This window comes from Panthera pardus, unplaced genomic scaffold (genome assembly GCF_024362965.1).
Source record: "Panthera pardus isolate Hobbes unplaced genomic scaffold, ASM2436296v1 HiC_scaffold_11, whole genome shotgun sequence".
Taxonomy (NCBI): Eukaryota; Metazoa; Chordata; class Mammalia; order Carnivora; family Felidae; genus Panthera; species Panthera pardus.
The window spans coordinates 72,482,155-72,503,206 of NW_026526666.1; the positions used below are offsets into that span (position 1 = coordinate 72,482,155).

General features: G+C 39.4%; 1 protein-coding gene, 1 non-coding gene and 1 pseudogene across 2 annotated transcripts in view; all 3 read right to left on the reverse strand.

Annotated features, from left to right (window-relative positions):
* Positions 1-21,052, reverse strand: part of ST3GAL3 (ST3 beta-galactoside alpha-2,3-sialyltransferase 3) — a 199,828-nt gene that overhangs the window by 147,667 nt on the left and 31,109 nt on the right.
* On the reverse strand, positions 14,067-14,428 carry LOC109254794 (60S ribosomal protein L10-like; annotated as a pseudogene).
* Positions 14,447-14,578, reverse strand: LOC128776000 (small nucleolar RNA SNORA70). Its single transcript, XR_008420976.1, has one exon. It is a non-coding gene; the product is annotated as a small nucleolar RNA SNORA70 (small nucleolar RNA).

Below are 21,052 nucleotides of genomic sequence, written 5' to 3' on the forward strand. Positions count from 1 at the left end.
GGCTCCACGTCTGTCTTCGTCCTCCTGGCCACACGGCTATGCTAGGGTCCAGCTCCCCTCAGCCGGTGCCTGGGGTCTGGAGGATGGGATGTGGGCGGCGGAGGTACACCACCTCCGGCCCTGGCCCTTGGAGAGCTTCTGCAAAACCTCCATGTTCTCTCCTATTCGTCCTCTGTGAACTGGGTCAGAGGACCAGGGGAGGCCTCCAAGGCTGCAGGAGCTGCTGGGGTCACTAGATGGGAACGGTCTGTGTCCCTGAACGATGAGGTGGAAGGGAACTCTTCCCCCGGCCCCCACAGCCCTGCCCTAGAGGTGTTAAGTCACTGCAATTTGGGGGTAGTTTGTAATTATAGCAAGTCTGCCCTAAAATGATAGTATCCTGAATTCTTTTTATTTTTTTAAATATATTTTTAAAAAATTTTTAATGTTTATTTTGGAGAGAGAGAGGCGGGGGGTGGGGGGGTGCAGAGAGAGAGGGAGACACAGAATCCGAAGCAGGCTCCAGGCTCTGAGCTGTCAGCACAGAGACCCATACAGGCCCAGAACTCACGAGCTGTGAGATCATGACGTGAGCCGAAGTCAGACACTCAACCGACTGAGCCACCCAGGCACCCCCTGAATTCTTAAAGTTAAAAATAGCAATTATTCCTGAGTGTTACTTACAAGCAACTCTGTCTAAAGCCCTTTTGTTACACTGCACTAGCCATGTTACTATTTTCCCTTTCGGGTGACTTGGGCACTGGTGGGAGCTGTGGTGCACCCTTCAGATCCCCTCCCCACCGCCCCGTAAGGAACTGACGACTAGTCCCCATCTGCTGGGATCATGGTGGACAGAAAGCCTCCAGCTGTCAGGCATCTTCAGGAAATGCTTAGCTGAAAACAGATGCTTGCCCAGGATCATGCCTTCTTGGTCTTCCAATGACTAGTGGCAGCCTATGGCCAGTCAAGGAGAAACTATACAGACGAAGTCCCCTCCCTTCAACTCAGAAGGGCCATCCCAACTTTACAGCCCCCACGACATCGGCTGAAGCCTTTCTTGGGACTGAACCACAGTCCAACTTCTCCCTCTGCACGATCCAGCCTCCCTTTCCTCCCTTTCCTTTCTTTTCCTATCGAGAATGTTGACCCCAAACCACTCCCCAATAAGACTAACCTTTGTGTCAGAGTTGCTTTTTCAGGATCCAAGCAGAGACAGGCACTGTATTCTTGACACAACAACCCTGCCTCCGAATATGACACAAATACCATACTTCCCAATCAAAAATGAAAATACACAAAGTCCCAATGGGATAGAAGCTTTAAGCTTGAAACTTAGACTCTCCAGGAGGGGTGAAACAGGTGATGGGGATTAAGTGCACTTGTTGTGATGAGCACCGGGTCATGGATGGAAGTGTTGAATCACTATTCTGTGTACCTGAAACTAATATTACACTACAGGTGAACTAACTGGAATTTAAATAAAAACTTCCCCAAAATAAAATAAAACAGACTCTCTACAAAAATTCAGAATGTATTATACTATTAAAAGACAGACTCTTTCCAAGAAAACAAGTAAAAGAAACCATAAACATTTTAAGATCCGCTTTGAGAAAAGGAGCTTTGAAACTGTCCTAAAGAAAATGTTACCACCTGGCTTGTAATCAAATAAAATTATTAAATATGTAGCAAAGAGGTACACAATAAAAATTACTGAGGATCTATTATCCATCCATGCAGGTATTGAGTTTTTGTTTTTGTTTTGTTGTTGTTGTTTTGAGAGAGAGATCGCAAACAGGGAAGGGACAGAGAGAGAGGGAGACAGAATCCCAAGCAGGCTCCACACTGTCAACACAGCACCCAGTGTGGGGCTCAAACTCACGAACTGTAAGATCATGACCTGAGCCAAACAAGAGTCGGATGCTTAACTGACCGAGCCACACAGGCACCCCTAGACCAGTTGCTTTTTCAGTACTCACCACAACACAGCGCTGGGAGCTTTATTCACATGCACTATCTCATTAAATTCTTTCTAAGTTCTGCAGGCAGTAAAACTCAGGTTCAGAAAGCGTAAATAAACTACTTAAAGTCCCAGAGTTAGAACTCCAAGTCAGGTTGGGCTTCTTCCAGAGCCTCAACTCCTGTGGTAGTCTTGCATATTCAAGCTACTATGAGGTGTTGACTAAGTAATTTGCAAGGGGGAAGGAAGAGCAAAAGGCGAGTATATGTGGTTCCAAAACCTGTTCTCTCCTCTTACCTGTCTCTACTGACAGTAGGCACAGGCACTGCCTTCTAGATACACACACTCCAAGGAATGAGTTAAAGAACTATTCCATGCACGATTCTGCCAGAAGGAAGATACCCAGGACAAAACTGTTCTCTAGCAATTCAAAAGGTTCTTCTGCCCTCTTGTGGCTGAAGGAGACTACTACAGATCAAAGCTCCATTAAAAAGCTAAAATACCATATAAAGGCAATTGGCAGTCACACAACACAGGAGGCAACTGTGATGGGCTCATAATGAACCAGATTTAATAACTCAAAAATTTGATCTTGCCACTCTTCCATGACAACCACTGCTTGGAATAAGATAAGAATAACAATACTAGAGATCAGGGAGAAAAACAACAAAAATCAGTATTTTTGTAATGATAATAAGGACTATGACAACCGCTACATCCATCCAGAACAATGATAAAAGTGTAAAACATTCTAAACCCCAAACAAAAATCCTCATCTTTACTTTCCACACGTAACAATGTATTTTAGAAATCTTCTCACAGCAGCCAATACAGAGCCTCCTCATGAGCCAATACAGAAGCTCCTCAGAGCTTCCGGGGCACAGCACCCCCTTGGATGGGTGAACTTGGCCCCTACTGGTGAATGCTTCGCCGCCTTCCAAACTTTCACCATTAAAAACAATGCTGCAAAAAGCAAACAAATAAAAACTACGACAGTGCTATCATTTTGTAAGTTTGCAAGGATACCTGCAGATGAATTCCTAGGGGAGGAAATGGGGGGTCAAAGGGCACATGCATGCCTTTGCACTACTTTTTAAAAACTCTTTTCTCCCTCTGATTTTCCCTCCTCTCTCTCTGGCTGCTCCTTCTCATGCTTTCTTAAAAGTTTTATTTTAAGAAAAACAAAAGTTTTATCTGGGGTGACTTTCTAAGCAGTGACCACGTGTGCTGCTCACCCCTTAGTTATAAATTCCTCCAGGACTTGGTCTTTGGTCCTCTTTCATCCTGTAACCTTTCCCAACTATCATTTCTCTTCCCTGAAGGCAATCAAAGTTACTATTTGGGGGTTTTATGCTTCCAGAGTGATTTTATGCATATATATGCAAATGTATATGTACTGTGTATGCCTGTGTATGTATAAATATGAACATACATGCACGAGACTTTTCCCTCCCTTGCTCTACAAATCCATACTCTAAACTGAAGGGGTGGTAAGGGGACACTGCCAAGCAGCAACTTTCATAAGAGATGAAACTGAGGCCCCAAACCTTTTTCAACCTGCAGGTCTGTGCCAGACAACTGAAGTGGACCCACAGGGGAAGATCAGATTCGAGTACTGTCTCCCATCCTAGCCTACTGTAGGACAGGTTTCACCAAGTAGCCACAGATTAACTCAAGGGAAGGACAGAGCACAGAAGCCAATAAGTCAAAGATCAGAGTCTAAATACGATCTTTCACACCTATGGTTATTTGCCTATGAAAGATTTTTAAAAACATTTTTTTAAAAAAAAAAAAAAATTTTTTTTTAAAAAACATTTTTTTTAAAACATTTTTAAAACATTTTTTTTGACATTTTTTTTTTTAAAACATTTCTTTATTTTGAGAGAGACGGTGCAAATGGGGGAGGGACAGAGAGGGACAGAGAGAATCCCAAGCGGGCTCCACACTGTCAGCACAGAGCCCGATGTGGGACTTGAACTCACGACCATGAGATCATGACCTGGCCCTAAAACAAGAGTCGGACATTTAACCAGCTGAGCCACCCAGGCGCCCCTGATTTTACTTTCAATGAAAGTTTTCTAACTACACAAAAGTAGAGAGGAATGTAATGAACCCCATCCAACAGATTAAGCAATTAAAACATTTTGCTATTGGTTTCCTGGTTTCACTCCTTTCTTCTTTCGCTCTCTCTTCCCTTCCCTCCCCTCGCCCCTCTTTCTTTCTCCGTCTCTCTGTTTTGGCTACATTATTTTAAAATAAGTCCCTGACATCATGCTATTTCATCTCTAAATACTTTGTCTGGACATAATTATAAGACAGAAAGAGATTTCCTTATTGTGACCACAATATCATGATCACATCTAACAAAGTTAATTTCTTAATATCATCAAATGCTCAGTCCCCATTCATTATTTCCACAATTATCTCAAAAAAAAAAAAAAATCTTTCTAGAGCTGACTCCTTAGGTTTCAAGAGAACCTAGAGCCAAACAAATTCCAAGCCCAGCGTGCAACAGCCCATGACTACTAAATCTTAAAATAATTTCCAGGTTCCTAAACCCCCACCAACAGGAAATGAACTGCTAAGGCTCCCAGGAAGGGCATTCCTCCCAATGCCCGTGCTGACGTAGCCTTGGCAGGTATGGGTTCAGGAAGAACCACCCTATACCTCTCATACTCCCATCCCTCCAGTTCTAAGCAAATACTAATCTATTTTCTGTCTCTACAGATTTGCCTCATTTGGACATCTCATACCGCATGTGGTCCTTTATGACCGGTTCATATGCTTTCAATGTTCATTCACGTTGTAGGATATATCAGTACCTCATTCCTTTCTTCATATTCCATTGTGTGGAGAGACCACATTTCATTTATCCACTCACCAGTTGATAGATATCTGGGTTGTTTCCACTTTTTGGCTGTTATGAATAATGCCACTATGAAAGTTTGTACAAGTTTTAATTTGGACATGTGTTTTCATTTCTCTTGAAATCCTAGGTATAAACTCTAGGTCAAACGTTAGCCCTGTGTTTAACTTTTTTTTTTTTAATGTTAATTTACTTATTTTGAGAGAAAGAGAAAGAGAGAGCGCGGGGGAGGGGCAGAGAGTGAGGGAGAGACAGAGAGAACCCCGTGAGATCATCACCTAAGCCAAAACCAAGAGTCCGACCAAGCCACCCAGGCACCCTGGTAACCCTGTGTTTAACTTTTTAAGGAACTGCCAGGCTGTTTTCCAAAGTGTCTACACCATTTTACATTCCCACCAGCAGTGCATGAGGGCTCTAACTTCTCCACATCCTCACCAACACTTGCCCTGTCATTTTGATTACAGCCATCCTCCTAGGTGTTAAGTGGTGTCTCATCGTGATCTTTATTTGCACTGCTCTGGTGACTCATGATATTGGGCATCTTTTCACGTGCTTACTGACCATGTGTACAAGGGTTTCCCCAATATCCGAAAGCAGAGCATTCCTATGAAACCTTTCATAAGCCAAAATGGCCTAAAGTGAGGAAGCAATTACCACTAATTTATATGGAAAAATGTTTGAGCGTTCCCAGGCACAAAAATAATAACCCCTTTAGGCTTTTCTGGTATTTTAGGACACATCTTGCTAAAGGATGCACAAAATAAGCTGAGATAAAGCACTGATGCTCACAGACACAGTCCAAAGCTTATGGCAGCTTGAGGCTGACACAGTGACTGTGGTTCCCGCGGAAGGAACTAGGGGGCGCCACTCTCACTGCTTGAAGGGCACGCTTCCTGGATAATAGCTCACTGCAAAACACTGAACGCTACTTTCTCTTTTCACCTTTTTTCATGAAAACAAAAATCCTCTTCAGAGTTCCCTCAGCGAAAACAGGTACTAATAATGCAGGTCTTTCGGAAAAGCAAAGTGGCTAACACAAACTTTTGCAAAGCAGGAAATACCCGCATCTTCTTTGCAGAGATGGCTATTCGGATCCTTTGCCCATTTGAAAAATTGGGTTGTCTTTTTATTTTTGAGTTATGAGAGTTGCGCACTCTATTTTTCCCATCTTTTCCACTGAGAATAAAAGCTTCCCAACCACTTAAGAAAGTAGTGATTGTTCTTTTTCTATAGCAAGAAGTAACTACCAGAACTGGTTTCGAGCTCACCCAAATCAATGACAGCTTCACACCATTATACAAGCTTTTGAAAAGCCAGGCAATCAACAACAGCTTCACCTCAATGACCATGCTTCTGAAAGCCATTCCATTTAACAAGAATCCTACTCAGACAGCTGTGTATCCAGAGCTAAAGGTCAACCAACCTCTAAACACTCTTACTTCTGAAAGTCTACCAATGCCTGAACTCCACTCTTTTGAAGACTCTAGAATAAACAGGGGTTCTTGAAGTCCTGGTATCAGGACCATTTTACGTCTTTAAAACTCACTGAGGATTCCAAAGAGGGCCTATATGATATGGGTTAATAATTATACTAACATTTACTATATTGGACATTAAAACTAAGAAATAAATAAAAAATAATAATAAAAAAGTAAAACTAAGAAATATTTAAATAGCAATTTAAAATTAACAGTAAAAAGCTCATATTATAAGTTTAAGAAAAATAACTATTTTCCCCCCAAAATTAGTAGGAAGAGTGGCACTGTTTTAAATTTGTGCAAATGTCATTTACTGCTTTATAAAAGTCTGGATATGCATCCATTTCCACATTCAATCTGTTGTGAAATGTTTTAAATATACGAAATTTTTTTTGGCCTCTCACAGATACACAGTTAGAAGAGGGAAAGGTATTATAATAACCTTTTCAGATGGTTATGGATATTCCTCTTTGATGCTACCCCAAACTCAAAAAGCAGTAGTTTCTTACAAGTTAGTGGCAATATTGAATCTGAAAGCATATCAGTAAACATTTTCATACTTTGTTACATTAACATCCACTGCTCTTACACTTTGAATGAATCTTTTAGCCACGCATAATTTGTTAACATCATAACAGTGGTCTTTTGGACATTATTAGTTCACTGAATTATACAAAACTTCCAATGTTTTCACACTCATTTTGCCATATTAAAAAAATCACATTTGTTAATATCACTACCAATCTCATCAGAAACGTGTTTAAATATTGAGAAGGTGTCAGTTTCATGGCAGCAGACAGAAGCTTTTCAGAATTCTAATTTTCGTTTGAAAGCTCAAGTTTTATCTAAATAACAAAAAAATCCGTTGTTTCCCTTGAAGTGACAGGTGTACTGTATTCCTTTTTGAGAAAGTCTCCCAAATACCCAAGTCTGAATAACCATGGTTTGCCTGTCAGTCATTTTTTCAAGTAAAAATGGTGTTCCCTCAAAAGAGTAGCTAGTTCAGCTTGCAGCTCAATCACACAAGTGCTTTTCCTTGAGACAATAATAAAACGTCAGTGTGCATAGTAGTGCTTTATGCATACTTATGCATATTTCCCATTTCATCATCGTATTTGTTTTGTTATTAATTTATTTTTTTAAATAGGCTCTACACCCAATGCGGGGCTCGAACTCACAACTCCGAGATCCACAGCTACATGCTCTACCAACTGAACCAGCCAGATGCTCCCATCATATTTGTTTTTTAGAAAAATGATATATACTCAAAGGTCAAGATTTAGTCAAATTAAGATCTGTTTCATCAAGAACTTTCTTCAAAAAAAAATTTACTTATTTAAGTAATCTCTGCATTCAATGTGGGGCTCAAACTCACGACCCCAAGATCAAGAGTTACATGCTCTACCAACTGAGCCAGCCAGACACCCCTCACCAAGAACATTAAGTGAGGGGCGCCTGGGTGGCTCAGTTGGTTGAGCGTCTGACTCTTGATTTCTGCTCAGGTCATGATCCCAGAGTTATGGAATCAAGCTCTGCGTTGGGTTCCATGCTGAGCGTGGAACCTGCTTGGGATTCTCTCTCTCTCCCCTGCTCATGCTCACACACACTCTCTAAAATAAAAATTAGGGGCGCCTGCCTGGGTGGCTCAGCTGTTTGAGCATCCAACTCTTGATTTTGGCTCAGGTCATGATCTCACAGTTGGTGAGATCGAGCCCTGGGTTGGGCTCCATGCTGTTAGCCCTTTTAGCTCAGAGCCCACTTGGAATTCCCTCTCTCTTCCCTACCCTCTGCCCCTCCCCCCATCAAAATAAACTTTTAAAAGTTAATAAATTTAATTAAAATTAAAAAACAACATTCTCAGGATGCCTGGGTGGCTCAGTCAGTTAAGCATCTGACTTCATCTCACGGTTCGTTGAGTTCAAGCCCCATGTCGGGCTCTGTGCTGACAGCTCAGAGCCTGGAGCCTGCTTTGGATTCTGTGTCTCCCTCTGTCTGTCCCTCCCCTGCTCGTGCTCTCTCTCTCTCTCAAAGAATAAATGAACATTAAACAATTTTCAATAAAAAAATTTTTAATAAAAAAATTTTAAACATTCTTAAATGAAACTGGCTTTTTTTTTCCCTCAGTGTGTGGGGCAGTGAAAAGTACAATGACTGTTAGTTCAGTTTGGTACCCTGCTTTGCTCCGTGCTAAGGTGTGAGCCGTTGTACCCACCATCACTTTGCAACATCAATGCAAATGGCAACCCGCTGCAGTGGGCAACCAGTATCTTATTATTAACATGAAAACGCTCTTGACAAAACTCTGAAAACCACTGCTAGGCAAGAGGGCTCTCTGTTTTGTTCTAAGAAACTATGTCTTACAAGCACAGTTCTTGCTCAAATGACCAATACGTTCAACTTTTTGTTTCATGTATAAGTGTTGGCCTGTTCTTTCAAACATTTGTTTGACATCCTGCCTTCTTTTTTCTTTTCCTCGCTACATTTTTTTCTTCTGTTAGTTCTGGAGTCACGCACTTTACACACTCTATTCATGTAGCAGTTAAGCGAGAAAACTCACCTGCACGTAAAACTTAGAATTCTAAATTTATCAATATATTGAACCCTCCTACCAAACAACGTAAGAATACTTTAACTCTTAACCTCTCTCAATTGATATGCTATTACTGACTAGTAGTATAGTTCTCTCCCTTTGTTTCTATAATACCAAATATTGGGCAACAGCATCAATGTTTGCTTAGATATCCTGACATTTACCATTCTCTTTGCTTACCATTCCTTCCTGCGTCTTTCTTCTGGAATCATTTTCTTTTTTCTGAGGTTTATGCTTTGTAAGTGCCTTTACTGAGTATCTGTTAGTATGAACTTTCTTCCATGTTTGTGTCATTCTTGAAACATACATATGCAGGGTTCTAGGTTGACAGGTGTTTTCTTTACACAAAATAAAATAGTTCACCGTCTCTGGCTTTTACTGCTGCTCTTGAGAAGTCAATTGTCAGTCTAACTGTTGTTCTTTGGAAGGTAATCGCTCCTTTTCCTCTGGCTATTTTTTTTAAATATTTATTTATTTTTGGGAGAGAGAACAAGTAGAGGAGGGGCAGAGAGAGGGAAACGGGATCCGAAGTAGGCTCTATGCTGAGAGCAGAGAGCTCGACGCAGGGCTCAAACTCACGAACCATGAGATCATGACCTGAGCCGAAGTTGGACACTTAAACCCACTCAGCCACCCAGGCGCCCCATCTCTGGCTATTTTTAAAAACAGTATTACTGTGGTGCCTGGGTGGCTCAGTCGGTTAAGCATCTGACTTCAGCTCAGGTCATGATCTCACAGTTCATGTGTTCAAGTCCTGCATCAGGTTCTGTGCTGACAGCTCACAGCCTGGAACCTGCTTTGAACTGTGTCTCCCTCTCTCTCTGTCCCTCCCCTGTTTGTGCTCTGTCTCTCTCAAAAATAAATAAAAATTTTAAAAATTAAAAAAACACAGTATTCCTGAGGTCTAAATTAACATACAATAAACTGTCTATATATAAAGTGTACAACTTGAATTTTGACATATATCTGTGAAACCATCACCACAACTATGATAAGAAAGATATCAACCCCACAAGTTTCCTCAGGCTCCTTTAATCCCACCCCTCACCCTACTCCATTCCCAAGCTACCCCTGACCTGCTTCTTGTCACTATAAATAAGTTTGCCTTTTATAAATAGAATCATATTTTACGTACTCATTTGTGTCTGGCTTCTCTCACTCGGCGCAATTACTGTGAGATTCATCCATGTTATTTGTGTATGAACAGTTCATTCCTCTTTTGTACTCACATGAGATGACAGACGTTACGTAAATTTGTTGTGGTAGTTATTTCACAACACATACATATATCAAATCATCGTGCTGGACACCTAAAACCAATAGAATGCTGTGTGCCAATTATATCTCATAAAACTGGGAAAAAACGGTTCACTCTTCTAAGTTCATTCCTTTTTAATGCTGAGTAGCATTCCATTGTGTAGATGTACCACAATGTATTCATTTACCTACTGATGGATCTTTGAGTTGTTTCTAGTTTGGAGCTATTACAAACAAAGCTATGATGAATGCACATGTACAAGTCTTTGCATGAACATACACTTTCACTCCTCTTGAAGAGGAATAGCTAGGTATGTTAGGTGAATGTTTAATGTTTTTAAGAACTGCCAAATTGCTTTTCCAAGTGGTTGTAAAATTTTCCATGACCACTTGCAGTGCAGAAGTGTTAACAGCTGTCCCATTCTGGACAACACCTGATGTAATCTATCTTTTTCATATTAGCCATTCTAAAGAGTTTAGAGTAATACTTTCTTATGGTTTTAACTTCTATTTTCTCCTAAGGACTAATCATGATTAGTATCTTTTCATGTGCTCACATGCCATCTGCATATCTACTTTGGTAAAGTGTCTATTTACATCTCTGCCCACTTTGATGTATTCAAAATACAAGTTATTTATTGTATTTATGGTTTGCAAATTTTCTCCCAGTCCATGGCTTGCCTTAAAATTTTTGTTAACAATGTTTTTTGAAGAGCAAAATTTTTTACCTTTGATGCAGCCCCATTTATTAATGTTTTCATGCTTTTTTTTTTTACCCTCCTAAGATATCTTTAGCAAATTCAAGGTTACCAAGATTCTGCCCTATATTTTGTTTATAGTTTTAGCACTTCCATTTAGATATATGATACATATCAAATTAATCTTGTATACGGTGAGAAACATGAGTCAAGATTTGTTTGCTACCATTTATCAAAAAGATTGTATTTTTTTCCTATTGAATTGCCTTGGTATCTTTATCAAAAATCAACTGGCTATTAAATAAGTAAATCATAGGAATAAAAGGCACAGCATAAGGAACACAGTCAATGTATGTGTATTTCCTTCCCTTTCCCTTATGTTCATCTATTTTAAGTTCCACATGAGTGAAATCAGATATTTGTCTTTCTCTGATTTATTTCACTAATATGCTCTAATTCCATCCACACTGTTGCAAATGATGACTTCATTCTTTTTGATCACTGAGTAATATTCCATTGTGCATGTGTGTGTCTGTGTGTATATACACACATATGTGTGTATATACACACATACACACATACTACATATGTGTATATATACACACACATACACACATACTACATGTGTGTGTGTGTGTATATTGTGTGTGTGTGTGTGTATATATATATACACACACACACACACACACACACATACACATACTACATCTTCTTTATCTATTCATCAGTCAATGGACATTTGGGTTCTTTCCATAATTTGGCTATTGTTGATAGCACTGCTATAAATATTGGGGTGCATATGTCCCTTCGAATCAGCATTCTTATACCCTTTGGGTAAATACCTAGTAGTGCAATTGCTGGGCCATAGGGTAGTTCTTTTTTTTTATTACTAAAAAAAATGTTTTCTTAATGTTTATGTATTTTTGAGAGAGAGAGAGAGAGAGAGAGAGAGTCAGAGTGTGAGTGGGGGAGGGACAGAAAGAAAGGGAGACACAGAACCTGAAGCAGGCTCTAGGCTCTGAGCTGTCAGCAGAGAGCCCGATGTGGGGCTCAAACTCACGAACCACAAGATCATGACCTGAACCAAAATCAGACGCTTAACTGACTGAGCCACCCAGGCACTCCAGGGTAGTTCTATTTTTAATTTTTTGAGGAACCTCCATACTGTTTTCCAGAGTGGCTGCACCAGTTTGCATTCCCACCAACAGTCCAAAAGGGCTCCCCTTTCTCTGCACCCTTGCCAACATACATCTGTTGTTTCTTGAGTTGTTAATTTTAGCCATTATAAGTAAGCTCTGTGCCCAACCTGGGGCTTGAACTCACGACCACATGATCAAGAACAGTCACATGCCCTACCAAAACTATTTTGACAATTTTAAATTCTCTGTATTTTCATATTAACTTTAGAGTCAGCAATTTCTAGCAAAAAAGTGAATTTTTAAAAGAACCCACCACACCTTCTGGGATTTTTAGTGGAAATGTGTTGAATCCTAAAACAAATTGGGGAGATTCAGTATCTTAAGATCATGCCTTCTGCTCCATGAACACGGTGTATCTTTATTTCAATATTCTTTCATTTCTTACGCAGCAATGTTATGTGGATTTTAGCGTACATGCTGGCTATTCTGCTCCCTAGAGGGTCTTTCCTGCATTCAGATAGGCTAGTCTCCTAACTATCACAGAATGTACCTGCATACAGAAACGATTACCCAACCACATTGAGGGAATTGCAAAGAACCCTATGGAAAATAGTATAAATCAAGTCATAAATTTTATTCCCCTTTTTCTCCCATTTCTTCCTCCTACAGAGGCAACCATTCTATTGTTTAATGGATACATTTGCTTATGTTCTTTTAATATATGTATGTTTGATATGCATTTACTCTTTCTTATCAACTTTATCCAGGAGTAATTTACATACAATAAACTGCTTCAATTTAATGTATACAATTTGAAGAGTATTGACAGTTATATACATTCACAAAACCACTGCCATTATCAAGACACAGGGCATTTCTATCTCAAAAAATTCCTGTGCCCGTTTGCAATCCATTTCTCCCTTCATGTTTCATCCAAGGTAACTAACAATCTGCTTTTAATTATTAATAATTAGCTTGTATTTTATATAAATGGAACATATAATATGTAGTCATAATATACTATTATACTAATATCAATTAATATTAATGTGTACTAATATTAATATTAGTATGTACTTAATATGTACTTAATAATATTAATATGTACTCATTCATGAGCTTAACATTCATCCACGATGCTGAACGTATCAACTTTTTTCCTTTTCATTGTTAAATGGTACTTCACTGTGTGAATATGTCACATTTTGTTCATCCATTCACCTGTTGATAGACATTTGGGTTGGTTTCCAGTTTGGAGCTCCTGGGAATAAAGCTGCTGTGAGCATTCATGTACAGGTCTTATTTGGTCATATGCTTTTACTTTTTCTTAGGTAAATACTTACGAGTGGAATGACTGCCATTTGGCAGGTGTATGTATAACTTTTTTTTTTTTTAATTTTTTTTTTAACGTTTATTTATTTTTCAGACAGAGAGACACAGCATGAACGGGGGAGGGGCAGAGAGAGAGGGAAACACAGAATTGGAAGCAGGCTCCAGGCTCTGAGCCATCAGCCCAGAGCCCAACGCGGGGCTCGAACCCGCGGACCACGAGATCGTGACCTGAGCTGAAGTCGGACGCTTAACCGACTGAGCCACCCAGGCGCCCCAGCTTTTTAAGAGATTGCCAAACTGGTTTTCAAAGGAGTTGCACCATTTTACATTCACAACAGCAATATAAGAGTCCCATTTACTTCATATTCTTGCTACCACTTTGTTATCTTTTATCAAAACTTAAGTCATTCTAGTTGATATGTAATGTTATCTCACTATGGTTTTAATTTGTATTTCTATGATGAGTAACAATGTTGAGCATCTTTTCATGTGCTTATTACCATTCGTACATCTTTTGTAAAGTGTCTCTTCAAATATTTTACCCATTTTTGGTTAAGCTGTTTACCCTCATTAAATTATAAGAATTTTTTATATATTTTAGATACAAACATATGCATGTACTAAATATTTTTAACTGAATGTTATATATACAAGTACTGAATATTCTTCCCCATTCTATGGCTTGTCTTTTCATTTTCTTGGTGTTTTTTAAAAGACATTTTTTTTTTTGACAGGAAGCAGGATTTATTGGTGGGCATGAATGGGGAAGGGCAGTGCTGAGGTTCTCATGAGTGCAGAGCCCTCCATTTGTCCAAGAGGCCACGATTAGGGGTGTATTTGACCCCACAGCCATCTGTGGATGAGCCGCTTTTCAGCCACCATGTCTTCAAATTCGTCCACATTAAACTTAGTAAAGCCCCACTTCTTGGAAATGTGGATCTTCTGGCGGCCAGGGAACTTGAACTTGGCCCTAGGTAGGGCCTCAATCACATGCTCCTTGTTCTGCAACTTGGTACGGATGGACATGATGACTTGGCCAATGTGGACCCTGGCCACTGTGCCCTGGGGCTTTCCAAAGGCACCCCGCATACCTGTCTGGAGCCTAGACTGGAGAAAGCGTGAGGCCAAACCTCAACGTCCACCAGAAGAAAACTGTCTCCAAGGTCCCTTAGGGCAACCCATACAACCAACAGGCTGCATACCTACCAAGGAGGCTGCTGTTCACAGCCAATGCACACTGGGCCCCACGGGGAAAGAGCACAGTCGGCTTAATTGGCTGCAGAGGACAAACATTTTTAGTTTGGGTCAAGTTAATTTATCACTTTTTAATTTTATGGCTCATGTTTTTTGTTTCCTAAGAAATCTTTGTATTCCTGTTCTTTTAATTTACAAAAGTGGCACTGTGTTATTCTGTTTCACTTTTGACTTAAATTATGTATTTTGGGGCACCTGGGTGGCTCGGTCGGTTAAGTGTCCGACTTTGGCTCAGGTCATGATCTCGTGGTCCGTGAGTTCGAGCCCCGCGTCGGGCTCTGTGCTGACAGCTCAGAGCCTGGAGCCTGTTTCAGATTCTGTGTCTCGCTCTCTCTCTGCCCCTCCCCTGTTCATGCTCTGTCTCTCTCTGTCTCAAAAATAAATAAACGTTAAAAAAAAATTTTTTTAAATTATGTGTTTAAAGTTCCATCCATGTTGTTTTGTGTATATTGGATCTGTTACTTCTAACAGCTGCAAATCATTTCATGATATAAATACCCTACTTTTTGCCTACTCACCCCCACCCCTAGGATGGAAATACATTCATCCTCCAACTCCCTGAGCACACAAATAATGTATGTCTCTGGTAAGTGCCATGGAATGAATGAATATATATATATATATATATATATATATATATATATATATATACACACACACACACACACACACATATACATATATATACACACACACACACATACATTCACACACATACATATATATATGGCAGATTTGCTGAGCTAAAGGATGTATGTATACTTCAGTTAGTTATTACAAGAATGTGTTCCAGAATGGCTTTACCAGTCTACTTCCCACTGACAAAGAATACAGGTTACTATATTCTCACATTCCTGCCAACACTTGGATTATCCAGCTTTCTAACATTTCTTTTGTCAGTCTAAGGTATAAGGAGATATCTTGTTTTAATTTTAATATTTGTTATAGCTCATGAGTTTGAATATCTATTCCTACGCTTAACCTTATGGGTTTCTTATTCTGTAAACTCGTTCTAATTCTTTGCCCATTTTCTACTGGGATTGCTGCCTTTTTCTTCTTCGTTTGCAGGAATTCCTTGTATATTCTAAATATCAAACCTAGCAAATTTTATTTTTTTAATTTTATTTTAATTCCAGTATCATTGACAAATACTGAAATTTTCTCCTCCCAGTATATTATCTACATATTAACTTCATCTATCATGTCCTCAATAGCACAAAAATCTCAATGAACATTCTCTGTACACTTGGAACGAATGTGTATTCTGCCATTGGGTAAAATGTTCTATAAATGTCAATTAGGAAAAGGTAGTTCATAGAGTTGCTTAGGTCTTCTATATCCTTACAGATTTTTGACTTGTTTTATTAATTACTGAGAGAGGGGTATTAATATATTTGAACATGATTGTGGATTTGTCCCTTTCTCCCTTAGTTTTAACCAGTTTTTGCTTAATGAAGTTTAACACTCTCTGATTATTAGGTACATACATATTTATGTATGTCTTCTTGACAAACTGCTCCTTTTATCATTATGTAATAACCCTCTGTAATCTCTTGTCATATTTTTTGTCATAAGGTGTAATGACTGAAATTAATAGTTATGCCAACTTTCCTATGCTTATTATTTATATAAGATATATTTTCCATATCTTTGACCCTGTTTTTACTTTGAACCTGTTTTTAAATTTAAAATACAGGTCTCTTAGGGGTGCCTGGGTGGCTTGGTTGGTTGAGCATCTGACTTCGGCTCAGGTCATGATCTCGCGATTGGTGGGTTCGAGCCCCGCATCGGGCTCTGTGCTGACAGCTCAGAGCCTGGAGCCTGCTTCTGATTTTGTCTCCCTCTCTCTCTGCCCCTCTAGCTCACACTCTGTGTGTGTGTGTGTGTGTGGGTGTGTGTGTGTGTGTGTGTGTGTCAAAAATAAATAAACACTAAAAAACAGATTTAAAATACAGGTCTCCTATATCAGGACATACATCCTGCTTTGTTAACCATTCTGACAATTTCTGCCTTTAGCTGGAGTTTTAATCCATTCCCATTGAAATGTAATTGTTAACACAGTCAGGATTAAGTCAACTGTCTTAAATTTGTTTTCCATTTCTCTCTTCGGTTTTTTTGCTCTTATATTGCTGTTTTCCTGCTTTTGGGGGCGGTTAACTATTTTTTAGTGCTTTTTATTTCTTCATTGGCCTCTCAGATAAGTATACCTCTTTGTGTTATTTTTTTTTCCTAGTAGTTGTTCTACCAAGGAGTTCTGCTAAGGAATACACATCCTTAACTTATCAGAGTCTATTTAGAGCCAATATAATACCTCTTCACGTCTGACATTTCCTACCTCTTACTTTACTCTTTCCTCACTTTATACACAACATTCCTACTTCCCACTTCTTCTTTTCACAAATGTAATAACTTTACGACAGGTAAGGTTCCACTTATCTCCCCTCTCCCCATTTCTTGTGCAAGTTTTGTCATATCTTACCTTTACATAAATTCTAAGCCTCATTCTACAGGGTTATTATTTTTGCTTTAAGCAATTAGTTGTCTTTTAAGCAAACGATGAGAAAAAAAGGAATGAGTCTTTTATATTTGCCCCTTATTTACCATTTCCAGCAACCTTCGCTTTTCCCTGTTGATCCAAATGTCCATCTGCTCTCACGTCCTGTTGGCCTGAAGGATATTCTTTAGTGTTTTTTCTGTTAATGCAGCTTTGCTAGCAACAAACTCTCTTAACTGTTATCTGAAAAAAATGTCTTCATTTCATCCTCATTTTTGAAGGATATTTCCAACAGATAAAGGATTCTGGGATGACAGGTGTTTGGTATTTCTCTTTCAGCACTCTGAAGATCTTTCATTGTGTGAACTCTACTGCTTCTGGTGAAAGGTCAGTGGGGTTTCCTACTCCCATAGACAATGTTTCTTTTTCTTTGTCTTCAAGATTTTCACTTTAGATTTCAGACGTTTAACTATCATATGCCTAAACTTTCCCAATATTTATCCTTTTTAGAGTTTGCTGAACTTCTTAGATCTGTAAGTCAACGTTTTTCACCAAATTTAGGAAGCTTTCAGCCGTTATTTCTTAACATTTTTTTCTGTCCAACACTCATATATATTAGACAATTTTATACTGCCCCACAGGTCCCTGAGGCTCAGTTCATTTTTCCTCAATATTTTTTTTCTTTCTGTGTTTCAGACTGGATAATTTCTATTGCACTCCCTTCAACTTCACTGACTTCTGTTATATTCAACCTACTGTGAAGTGCAATCTTCATTTTCTGTTCCTATACTTTTTAGTACTAGAATTTGTTTTTGGTTTTTTTATAGTTTTGATTTCTCTGCTGAGACTACTTATTGTTCACTGTATTTTTCTTTAATCCTTTAAATTATTTGTAATAGGAGCAGTTGGGTGGCTCAGTCAGTTAAGTGCCAGACTTTGGCTCAGGTCATGATCTTGCAGTTTGTGGGTTCAAGCCCCACACTGGGTTCTGCACTGATGGTACAGAGCCTGCTTAGAATACTCTCTATCTCGCTCACACTCTCTGCCCCTCCCCCACATGCATTCACACTCTCTCAAAATAAATAAGCTTAAAAAAAAAAAAACAAAACAGCATTTATTTAAAAAAATAAAATAGGGGCAACGGGGTGGCTCAGTCGGTTGAGTGTCCAACTTCGGCTCAGGTCATGATCTCACAGCTTGTGAGTTCAAGCCCTATGTCGGGCTCTGTGCTGGCAGCTCAGAGCTTAGAGCCTGTTTCAGATTCTGTGTCTCCCTCTCTCTCTCTGTGTCTCCCCTGCTTGTGCTCTGTCTCTGTCTCTGTCTCTGTCTCTCTCTCTCAAAAATAAACAAAGAAATGTTTAATAAAATAAAATAAATTATTTGTAATAGCTATTTTGCTATGTGAGTTCTCTCATCTACAGGCTTTGTTTTTTCTTTAATATGGGTCACTATTTCCTTCCTGTCTGTTTGTATGTCTACTAACTTTTTATTGAACACTGACCACTCTGGATGTTGCATGCAGAAACTATGAATACTGCTATCTTCCTCTGAAGCGTGCCGATTTCTATTTTATCAGGCAGTTCAATTACTGCCTGACCACCTTGAATTTGTGGAGGCAGGATTCGACGCTATGTTTAGTGTGGATCTGAGGAAAGTCCATGGTATTTTTGACTCTTCTCTAACTTGACAGGACCCAGCCTTGGTTGGGGCTTGGTTTTAGGTCTTGTTAGGGTGAGTCTTACTCTGGAGTGAGATCTTTATTCTTAAGGCATGAACTTTCTGGCATCTGGATGCCAGGGGTAGTAAAGTTCTAATGAGATTTCTCCACTCTGGTAGGGCTGCAACTTCAAAGTCCCTGACTCTTCAGCCACCCACAGACTGCTTGACCTCTACTCCTGTCCTGTACAGCTGTTACCTACGTAGTTAAATTCAGGTGGTTTTGCCCTGCACATACATAGCCCAGTCCACAGCTACCGACTCCTAGGAATTCCTCCCCCAGCCCGGCTTGTGTCTCTCAAAAATTCCCTACTCAGTGATGACCTGCCTCACGGACTCCAACCACTTCAGCTGCCCTACACCCTGATCTCTGCCTCCTCAGCCAAGTGGAGGCACTATGGTCTGTTGAGATTCCAGCTCTGTGGGCAGGGCTGGGAAATTGCCCCCACAAAGAGAACTGCAGAGCTCACCTCATAAGTTTTCCTTTTCTTAGGCATTGAAATTTTATACTGCCTCCTGTCCACTGCTTGGCAAGAGTTGCTTCATTTATACTGTCCAGCTCTGTAACTATTTATAGAGAGACGGCTAGCTTGATACCAGTTATGCCATTATCATAAGAAGCAGAGTGTTACCCTAAGCCACAGGCTAGAAATACCAGCCTCCATTTCGTTTTTAAGATGGAAAACTAAGAGTGAACATAATTTCCTATGTCTATTAAGCTAAACTTAATCTACCCTTCTCCCAACATCAGATCCAAACTCCAACTTACTTGCCAGATGGTATTCTCCATAGTAATCAGATCAATAATGCATATTTTATGATCTCTCCCGTTATGATCTTTTGTAAAATATAGGCAAGAACACAGAGGGAATTGCAATATTGATAAATATGGTAACATGAATTTTTAAAGGTCCCATAAGAAATTAATCCTACTCCTCCAAAATATCCACTTTAACTTATGAAATACATATAGATAAAAATTAAAATAATAAAATATGTAAAGTTTCCATGAAAGGGAGCACGGGAATCAGGTCTACCGATAAGAGGCAACAACCCAACTCTCCTATAAGACCTGACCTGAATAAAGCATCAGAGCCAAGAGAAATGTCAGTATTTTGTCTCCATTTTGGAGATGAAGAAACTGAAGTACATCTAACTCACTCCAAGGCTGTGTTCATTTGTTCATTAAGTTAAACATATGTACATATATATTTTTATCATCTTACATGTGTGTGTGTATAAACATGCACACACATACATAAAATATGATAATTCTACAGTACTTTACTAAGAGTATTTTTTTAGAGCAGTTAGGTTCACAGAAAATTCAAGGGAAAGTACAAATATTTCCTATTATACCTCCTGCCCCCACACATGTATATCCTCTCCCATTATCAATATCCCTCACCAGAGTGGTACACTTTTAAAACTGATGAACCTATCCTGATACATCATAATTACCTAAAGTCCATAGTTTACATAAGGGTTTATGCCTGGTGTTGCACAGCCTCTGTGTTTGGACAAAAGTACAAAAACATATTCATCATTATGATATCTTATAGATTCACTACCCTAAAAATCCTCTATGCCCTGCTTATACCTACCTCTCCCCACTTCCAACCTCGGCAACCACTAATCTTTTTATTATCGCCATAGTTTTGCCTTTTCCAGAATGTCATATAGTTGGAATCATACAGTGTGTAGCATTTTCAGATTGGCTTCCTTCACTTAGAAATATGCATTTAAGGCTCCCCCATGTCTATTCATGACTTGATAGTTCACTTACGTTTAGCGATTGACAATATTCCATTGTCTGGATCTACCACAGTTTCTCCATTCAACTATTAAAGGACATCTTGGTTGCTTCCAACTTTTGGCCATTAGGATGAATATAGCTGCTATAAACATCTGTGTGCAGGGTTTTTTGTGGACAAAAAAACAACCAACTCCTTTGGGTAAATACCAAGGAATGTGACTGCTAGATCACAGAGTAAGAATATGTTTAGTATTATAAGAAACTGCCAAACTGTCTTCCAAAGTGTCTGTACCATCTTGTGTTCCCACCAGCAATGAATGAGGGTTCCTGTTGCTCCACATCCTCGCCAGCATTTGATGTTGTCAGTGTTCTAGGACTTTGACCATTCTAATAGGTACATAGTGGTATCTCAACGTTGTTTTAGTTTGTATATCCCTGATGATGTATGATGTCTTTTCATCATTTCCCATCTGTATCCCTTCCGTGGGGAATTCTTTGCCCTCAAGGATGGAACTGGATATTTCCTTTCTCCCACG